The following is a 9,900-nucleotide window of genomic DNA, read 5'->3' on the forward strand; positions in this document are numbered from 1 at the left end:
ATTTACACACACAAACACATCTGTATTATCGCATATGCATGTATCTTGATAGGTTAAACAAAGGTTTGGGTTGCTTTCCCAAAAATTATATAAAATAGTTTGGGAATGTCCTTTTGAATGGTCCCAAAATATTACACGCTATGGGTCATGTCGGTTGGAACAACTAACTCGGAGCGTAAACACAACTGATAACCAAAGAATATTCTAAAAGATCAATACTAGATCCTCTTTAGGGGATTCTAATTGATGGAATTAAAGACAAACAAACATGGAAATTAAGGCAATTAGTGGTGATTTCCACTAAAAAGGTAAGACTTAGAAATGGGTTAAACCGAGGGAAAATCTTCAATGACGAAATCAAAGCTCTAATTGATGAAACTCGGGTCTGGCAGTTGGATCAAGCCGCCTATGGTTGTTGGACCCTTTTGTCCACTACGTATGCATCCCTTAACTTTATCTTGTCCCAAATGATGCCGTTTTTATCTTGGGCCATTTCTATCTGTTTTCCCTAGCTCAAGTAAAAGTTGTCTAACTCTTAGATAAGCTCCATTTCATCAACCCACTATTAAAGGGGGAATTTAATTATATATTCTTTATGATACCTCATATTTCATACTTCTTTTAAAATTTCAAACACATAACAAATAACATGTGGCAAAACACATGTAAAAAACATGACAGTCAAAATGGGTGGTTTGACTTTGACATGAGTTCAACATCTCTATCTTGGCTCTACTTTGGTCATTGTAACTTCATTATTGGAGTGCTTACTCGACATTTGAGAGCGCCTATGAATCGTATAAGCCGGCTTGTTAGGCAATGGTACAGTTGCAGTTTCATTGCTCAACATCAGAACAACTTCTGACATTGTTTGCCTGTCATCCATGTTTTCTTGAACACACAAAAGTCCAACATTAATACACTTCACTGCTTGTAGAACACTGCAGGTATCCCTCATTGAAGGATCAATCAACTCAGCACCTCTACCTTCCATCCACTTTTCCCATGCCTAACAATGATATAAAAACCTCTAATTTAAACTATTATTATGTAATAACCGAAAGAATAGAAGAAACAAAAAAAAAAAAGAAAGGTACCCATTCAGATATTGTAAGAGCATCTTCTGTGTAATCTGAACCGGAATTCCTTTTACCGGTCACAATCTCTAGTAGTAACACCCCGAAGCTATATACATCAGATTTCTCAGAAAATCGCCCATGTAATGCATATTCGGGTGCCATATATCTGCTGTAATCGGAAAAACAACGATATGAACCGAAGTTGACAATTTCTACACATTTATGGGTCAAACGGATAACATCAAATAATAAAAAAAAATTAGAAGGAAGCGGGTCAATTAGTCAAACAGGTCGAAAGTCGCTTATAGACTTATAGTGTATTTTCGGTACATAAATGTTTTAAATAGTTTATTCAAAAGATTATATTATCATCATAATAACACTTTTGTAGTCATATTTGAACCTAGAGGTGTTTACGGTCCGGTTTTCGCGGTTTTTAGGTCAAATCGTGAACTGAACAATTAATAACGGCTTTTTATTTCCGTAAACCAAAACCAAACCACTGAACTCTTAAACCGAACCGTTAGTAGCGTTTGGTTCTGGTTTGGTTTGGTTTCACGGTTTAGATGCTAGTTGGGAATTATTGAGAAAAGTCCAAAAATATTTTATTTTATTGTATAGCTCTCAACAATTTACAAATTTTAACAAACATCTCTTATTTTTGGGTTCTCATTTCAAAAACTGAAAGTTGGTTGACATCTTTACATTTTGAAATTGGGCTTAGGCCACTTTTTTCTGATTACTCAATATTTAGTAAAGTAATAATTTATATTAAACGCACTATAATTTATATTAAACGCACTAATAACTATTATTTAATTATGTCTAGTAATACATACATATATAATATGTAAAATATTTAAAATATATATAATTAATCATACGGTTCGGTTCAGTTTTTTACGGTTGGTTTTTGGTACAACCCGTAAACCAAACCGATGGCTAAGGTTTGAAAATTTTCAAACCAACAGACCAAAGTTAAGAAAGAAAACCAACCGTGAAACCAAACCGATGACCGGTTTGGGCAATTTCGCGGTTTCGTTGAACACTCCTATTTGAACCGCTAACTTTCTTAAAAAAAACAGAGAGAGAGAAATATATTTTTTTAAACAAAAGGTGTTTTGGGTTAACCTGGCACACACCCATTTCAATGGATGTTTTGACTCATTACCGTACCTACATGAACTGTCCACTTTGCCACCTCTAATACAAATTGCTTAAAAAGAAACGAGTCAAGCAGGTCGAAAGTCACCTAAATTGAATTTTCAATACATAAATCTTTCTTGAATTGTTTTACTCAAAATATTATTATTATTATTATTATTATTATTATTATTATTATTATTATTATTATACTTTTGCAATCATATTTGAGTCACTAACTCTCTTTTAAAAAATTTAATTTTTTTAATAAAAGGTATTTTCAGTTAACCCGACCCCGCCCGTTTTAACAAGTACAAAATGATTTGTTTTTACTCATTACCCAACCTACTTAGCCAGCTCGTTTTGCTATCTCTAGTACAAATGTTAAGTTGTAAATTTGATGTTAGGAGAATTTTGGACTTACTAGGTACCAACAACTCTATTGGTTTTGTCTTCAATTTGATTCATCCCAAAAATCCTTGCCAATCCAAAATCAGAAATTTTTGGAGTCATTGTTTCATCCAAAAGAACATTGCTTGCTTTCAAATCCCTGTGAATTACTCTGAGCCTAGAATATTTGTGCAGATAAAGAAGTCCTTGAGCTATCCCTTCTATTATTTTGAATCTTTTGCTCCCATCAAGATGAACACTCTCACCTGGATCTAATTACAACAAATAAAAAACAATAAACAATATTTAGCAATGTGTAACAAAATAATGTAACCATGGAATAAGAAGTCATAAAATGTACCAAAGATGAATTTGTCGAGGCTTCGGTTAGGCATATATTCATACATTAAAATCTTTTCATCTCCTTCAACACAGCATCCCAATAATCTAACCAGGTTTGTATGTTGAAGTTTCGCAATAAGTTGTAATTCATTTATAAACTCATCGCGTCCTTGTGATGATTTTGTTGATAGTCTTTTAACAGCCACATGTCTGTTTCCGGGCAATGACCCTGCTTCGTAACAAATCTCTCATTTTAACAATCAAAATCTAATGAAATAAAACTAGTGTGTTTGTTGTGTAATCTTTTTGGTGATTAAGAAATGTACCTTGTAAACAGGACCAAACCCACCCTCACCAAGCATGTTTTTAACTGAAAAGGAACTTGTCGCAGCCAATACACTCTTTAAGCTAAATGATACAAGCTCTGTATTGTTATGTGCATCCCCGGACGCGATGCTCAAAGAATCAAAGCCAAGCAGTTCATTCTTTATTCTCTCTGAAAAAAGCATAATATTAGTAATCTTGAATGGATAAAAATTGAAACTTTTTTTACAAAAGGATTTTTTACAAAATATTGCAAGTATCTGTAAACCTTTTCTTATGAGCCTTTTTCTTCTCCATGAGTACACAAACACACTCATAAGAAGCATTCCTATAGAAACAACCGCGAGAGCACCTGCAATCAGCGGTTTCCTTACGTGAACCAAAGCATGCTCTTGACTATCATCGGTTACACTTTCAAATGTATGTACACGAACAAAAAGATCATGGCCTGTATCCGAGTTTGTTGAGATATCCACAAGCTCTCTAAACCAATTCAAACAAACTATTGTAACTTGATATGTCACATTTTCATAAGCATAAGCTAAACATGAGCAGTTTTTAAAACATTCGATTTCGCATTCAACAACACTTTTTTTATTCCCCATGTTAATTGCATAATCAGGTAGTTTCACACCTTCATACTTGAAAAACTTATCTCCTTTATCACATCTTAATGGCTTATTCCTCCCACACCCACCTGCCCAATTTCCGGAACTCCATTCTTTGGGCGATTTTGGGTCAAACCCGGTCAAACACTTACATGGTGAAATGGATTCATTATTATGGCAAGTAGTAAATGGACCACAATGGCTATAAAAATCACATGTAAGTAAAGGTGCCTGGAATATAGCTAACCATCTAGTTTTTATCCATATTGTCAGCAGAAGCCGCCCGTTGTGGTGACCAAATTTGAAGGACATACTATACACACCATAGACTTCATCATCTTCTATACCGAAACTAAAATATCCTGAAAATCCTTGTCCGTATTTTACAAATCCACTCGCGAACGTAGACGTTGCTTCTCCAATATAGTTTACCTTCCTTCAAAATATATAAATGATATCTATTTGGATCTATCCCTAATAAGAACAACCCTGGTCGTGGATCTTCATCATTGACCCATGACGTAAGAACCATTTTGCGGCCCGTTTTTCTGTTTGAGCTAATTCTCATGCCGGAGACGAATGTGTCGGTTGGATGATCAAAACTTTGCCATACTTGTTCTTCACCATGTCTAAGGACAAGATTCCCATTATCAAATAACACTGCATTTGCTGAGTGTTAACTGAGACATCCGATGTCCATATAATCTCGTTCTTCCGCTTAAAACCACAAGGTTTCCGTCTTCTGAAAGGCGAAAGGTGGATGGTGAATGCTTGGGTATTGGCAATCCATATAGTTGTTAGGTTGGGGATTGTGTTGTACCATACCCCTAAATAGGTGTTGGTGGAGTTGTTAAGAGTAAAGAAGCCTAATGCAAACTTACCTCCTTCTGAGATTAAGGTTTGGTTGGAACTAATGGATTTGGTTATGGTGATGGTATCCTCACTTGCATAGAGTGGAGAGATAGAAGATGAGATAATGAACACAAGACACCATAGCCATTGCATTGATGGTTCATGTGGTTTGAAATTTTGTTTAATCATTTCTTTAACCTAATTGCTTACAACAATGCTTTCATTTGTAAATAAAGGATGTGTATAGGTTGTTGGATTATGTCGACAAGTGTGAAATCTTTATGATTGTTGAATATTTAAAAGAATATGTATCATTAGGTAGGCCTTTGGACAATAGTACATTTTGTCATGCATAGCCTATAGGTACGAGGGAATCATTGAACTTGCCAATTGCCATTTACTTTTTTAAAAGTATTGTGTACAAACATGTCTTAATTTCTTTACAAATATGAAAGTTTGGTAACTTTACTCATCTTTCGGCAGTTTATGATTATATTAAATAGTCAAAGTGAACATGCATGTGTTCGAATAGAGGGATGACCGTGGACCTGTAAGATGATGATTACTTGGGGTGTTTAAAGTTGGATATTCGGATTTTGGATATCCGGATCTTTCGGATAGTGCATTTCACTATCCGAATATGAAATTTCGGATATCTGAAAATTCGAAGATCATATCAGATAGTGAACCGGATATCCGAAAATAATAATTTATTATAAAAAATGTTAAATAACTACTTTTAAAAATATTTCGGATATATATCCAAAATATCCTAAAAATTGTTCAAAATATCCAAAAAATTATTCCAAGTATCCGAAATATCCAAAAAACTATCCGAAATTTATAATTAATATTTATAATTTAGTAATTAAAAAAATGTTAAGATTTCCGAACCATACGAATTTTTGAAAAATTCGGATAATTCGAATTCGAATTCGAATTTTCAAATATTTCGGATATCCATTCGGATTTTTTAGCATCCCTAATGAGTAATGATGATGCTGCGTTAGCGACCAAGGATCGTTGTATATTATTGTAAAGCTGTATATTATTGTAAAGCTAATAGGGTACGTAAATGGATATACAGTAGAGTAGATGTTAATGATACTTTTTTCACAACTAGACGAGTGCCCGCGCAATACAGCGGGAAACATAGACTTGGTAATCACGTAACAAGTGTATGGGTGCTCATTGTTTGGTTAAACCGTAAAAACGTTCAAACCGGTCAGTGGTTTGATTTCCCAGTTGATTTTTTTCTTTAGTTTTTGGCTAGTCGTTTTCAATTTTCAATGGTTTGGTTTTGGTTTACGACGACAAAAAAACCGTTACTAACAGTTTAGTTCACGGTTTAACTTGAAAACCATCAAAAAGTAAACACCCCTACGCAAAATGTTATTTTTTTTTACTAAAGAAAACTATAACAATATCATACTCAAATTAAAGAGAAATATATGCTCGTTTTTATGGTACAATTTTTTTAAAAAAATATTAACATATAAAAAAGTTATTAACGCTTAAAAATCATGGGAGAGTTGGGTTAAAAATGAAAATATAAATAAAGCATGAGTGAAAGATTAAAAGTAATAATTGTAATTATACATTAAATTTACAAAAGATGATTATAGTTGAGGAGGAAAACTGTAACTATTTTAAAACAAATTAAAAAATATGTGAGTTTTGATGTTATAATGACCCTTTTGTCTTTATTTAAACTTGTATTATATGCTTCATTACTTGTGAATCTTTTAATCAAAACGTCTTAATTTACCCTTAAATGGTATATTATATATAGTATAGATATAGATATGCAACATAAAATTATAATAAAATGCAGTCCTTTCTCATGTTGGTTAATTGTTGCATTGGTGACAAATTGACAACCGACTTATGAAAATGTGCGTAACTCAAATAAAATTTATCACTTACTAATCATTTTATTAAAGTAAAACTTATTTTTTAGCTATAGTTTTAAAAGCCATCATGCTAGAAATTGAGGCTATATATGCTGACCGCACAGTGGTCGTCACTATAGACCCCAAATGTCTGTGTCCCGATAACATGGTGCCACAAAGAGTTCGTCGCCAAAGCGTTGTCTCCATTGGTGGCAAAAGTCATCGCCATAGACATTATTAATTCATTTAATTCAAAATAAAAAAGAAAATAAAAAACGAAAATAACATAATTAAGCTATGACGAAGAGATGCCATCAAAATAATAATTTTTTAAATGGCGGGTTATTTATATAAATCTCTCCTAAACTATATGATGACAACATGTCGTCGGGGCAGAAAACAAAAGGTCAAAACCCTAAAATTTAAAAAAGGTCTATGTCATCAACAAGGTGTCATCCGTATAGTAGTGCTCCCCGTAACCTCAATGTTTAAACGCATATATATTGGATGATATAACTCATCATCCAATAATGACAAATCATCTCTTTTATATTTGATCACTAATATAGTCATATATTACTTAAATGTGGGTTACCCTCTTATGATAGCACCTTCGTCTTTTGGGATCAAAATATATGATCAATTTATATATTTTTCGCCTTTTCTTTTAGGTGTATATAAGGCATGATTGTTAATTATGAGACCAAAACCTTTTTGGATAACAAAATCCTCAAATAAGTTGTGAGAATCACAAAAAAAAAGTGGAATGGAGAGTCGATATATTAGATTAACATTTGCAATATGTGATGTGAGTGCTTCTTAGTAATGGCCATTTTCTCTTTTGGGAGCACGCGGCTAATTTAAAGTCCAAAATCACTAGTGGAAGGGGCACTACATGTATACTAGCTAGGAGCCTAAGCATATATAATGATTTGCCCTATAAAGTTGATGTGAATTAGCAGAAGGATTATGAATTTGGATATGTAAAAGCTTAAATTAAATCATCATCATCATCATCGGTTTCCAAAACTTACAAAATCTTTTATACCTTCTTTAAAGTCCTATTGGTCATTATATATTTGCTTTAAAAACAAACTTGTTTAATCATCCATCACATCATATTTTCACTCATTAAAACGCTAATTTTTAACAAATGTAGTAATATTCATCTAACTGTATCTTGTTGCTGAAAACAAATGTATAAAAGTTCCTAACATTTTCAGATCCTCCAAAAAAGTCAAATACAATCACACTTCTATCATTTAAATTACTCTATTGAGAATTATAAGGCTAATATTTGTGACTTGCGATATTAATAAGGCGAAACTCGTTAACTATATTATGGTCAAGTTAATAATTAAAGTGAGCTAGAAATTCGGACAAGAGACGTAAGCTTCGGTGCACGCGTTAGCTTCAATGGGGAAAATGTATTCTAGTATATTAGTTGTTTGGTTATAAATAGAACACTTGTTTAGTTTTATGTGTGTGTTTCTATGGTGTAATCAACCACCCAAGAGGAGCTCACCTTGGTTGGGATCGGTTCATTTAATATTATCAATCTTTTAAACCGATTACGGAGTTTTTCTTTATTCTTTGTCTTAACTTTACATTTTATGTTCGATCGTTTGATTTCACCGCACACGTCTCACACATTTATCAAGAATAAAGCCGTTTGTTGTCGGATCCGGTTTCGGGACCTACAATTAGTATCAGATCTGGTCGAATCAACTGATTCAACTTTGTTCTTGATATTCGGGTTCTAATTTCGCGATTAACTGAACTGAGACGTTAATTTCTTGATGACCCGTTAAAATTTTAAAAATAAAGTTTGAAGATCTTGGAAATAAAGTTGAAAATAAGCATGCTTGAAGTTCGTTTGGGGTTACAAATCTGGATTCAGCCGTTTAAGGTACGTTCTTCGTGTTCTTGCTTGGTTCGAATATGGTTCGGTTTTACTCAGATGTGGTCCGTTTGGAGGTGTTTTGGGGATCAAGTTTTGGTTTTTAGCGTTTCTTTGGATGATATAAGTTCATATCTGAAATTACACAAACACAGCTCAGATTTGATTCGACCGCCGGCAACCTTACGGCTATGAAAAAGAACACTGGTAAACCTCCAGATCCGGTTAAAATGAATGTTACAATATCACCAGTGTGATGAATATGATGGTGGCGGCTAGGTTCATAAGGCCGTTTGTGAATCGAGTGCAGTGTAAGGAGATGGGGTTTGAAAAGTAATGTTGCCGGAGATGACGATAGTAGGGTTGTTTTTTATTAGCTTCATAAAGTTTCTGGTGGTGGTCGCTAATGTCCGTTGAATGATTGATAGATGTTGCTGGAGTCTATGATGATGATGACGATGATGATGATGATGCTTGAATGGTGACTGTCGGAGCACAATTTTCCGGTGGGTGCCGAAGATTCGGCTCGTTTTCTGGTGAATAAATGTACGGGGGTGGTGTTATTGGAACTCAGTTTTCGGTGAGGGGTGAGCCAGAAACAACATATGCGGCGGCTGCTCCTGCGAGATTGTAAGCAGTATAAGTGACGATGGTTGTGGAGTTAGGTTTTGGGTGGCCGGAAATTGGGTCTCCGGTGGCTGGCGAATCCGGCTTGAATTTCCGGTGGGTGGTCAGACGGAGATGGCAGTTGAATCATATGGCTAGGGTTTCTAATTATAATGATATTTACATGTGGGTTAATGGACTTGTACTCCAAATTAGGTCTAGACCAGGTCCAAGTTGATTATGTTTGGATTTACTAATTGAAGATGGCTTTCATCTACCATCTGGGCCTGTTCCATAAAGATGGGCTACTGAATTTTTCTTTTGGGCCAGGTGGAATGCTTGTGTTGATTCATTTATTTGGGCTGATTATATGGAACGATTTTTGGGTCGAGAAATTGATAATGCTTAGATTGACCAAACTAAAGAAAATCAAAATGATCGGGTTTTCGTTATTGTTTAACCGTGGTTAAAGCTTGTTATTTTTATATATTTTCAAGGCGTTTGAGAAGTTGGATCCGAAAGGTGAACTTCAAACGAATTAATAAGCTTTGCCATTTGACCGTTGAATTCGGTAGTTCGAAATTGATTTTTGGATATTCGAGCTCCTCTCAACCTATATTGCTTAAGATCCGAGAGAATGGATAAAGAAACGAGAGTTTCTTCATGAATGAATTAGGTGGGTCATACCTTGAGGGTGCGAATTAAATCGAAGAGGCTTTAATTTATCAGGTAATTTATGAAGATGCGAGACACGGTTTGACAAA

At 34.3% G+C, this 9,900-nt stretch overlaps 1 pseudogene; it reads right to left on the reverse strand.

Moving 5' to 3' along the window:
- Positions 1-696: 696 nt before the first annotated feature.
- Positions 697-4,891, reverse strand: LOC143567096 (G-type lectin S-receptor-like serine/threonine-protein kinase B120; annotated as a pseudogene).
- Between the last annotated feature and the right edge of the window lie 5,009 nt (positions 4,892-9,900).

The sequence above is a fragment of the Bidens hawaiensis genome, unplaced genomic scaffold (assembly GCF_021521415.1).
Source record: "Bidens hawaiensis isolate Kalapana, Puna unplaced genomic scaffold, B.hawaiensis_p1.1 tig00023211_1, whole genome shotgun sequence".
Taxonomy (NCBI): domain Eukaryota; kingdom Viridiplantae; phylum Streptophyta; class Magnoliopsida; order Asterales; family Asteraceae; genus Bidens; species Bidens hawaiensis.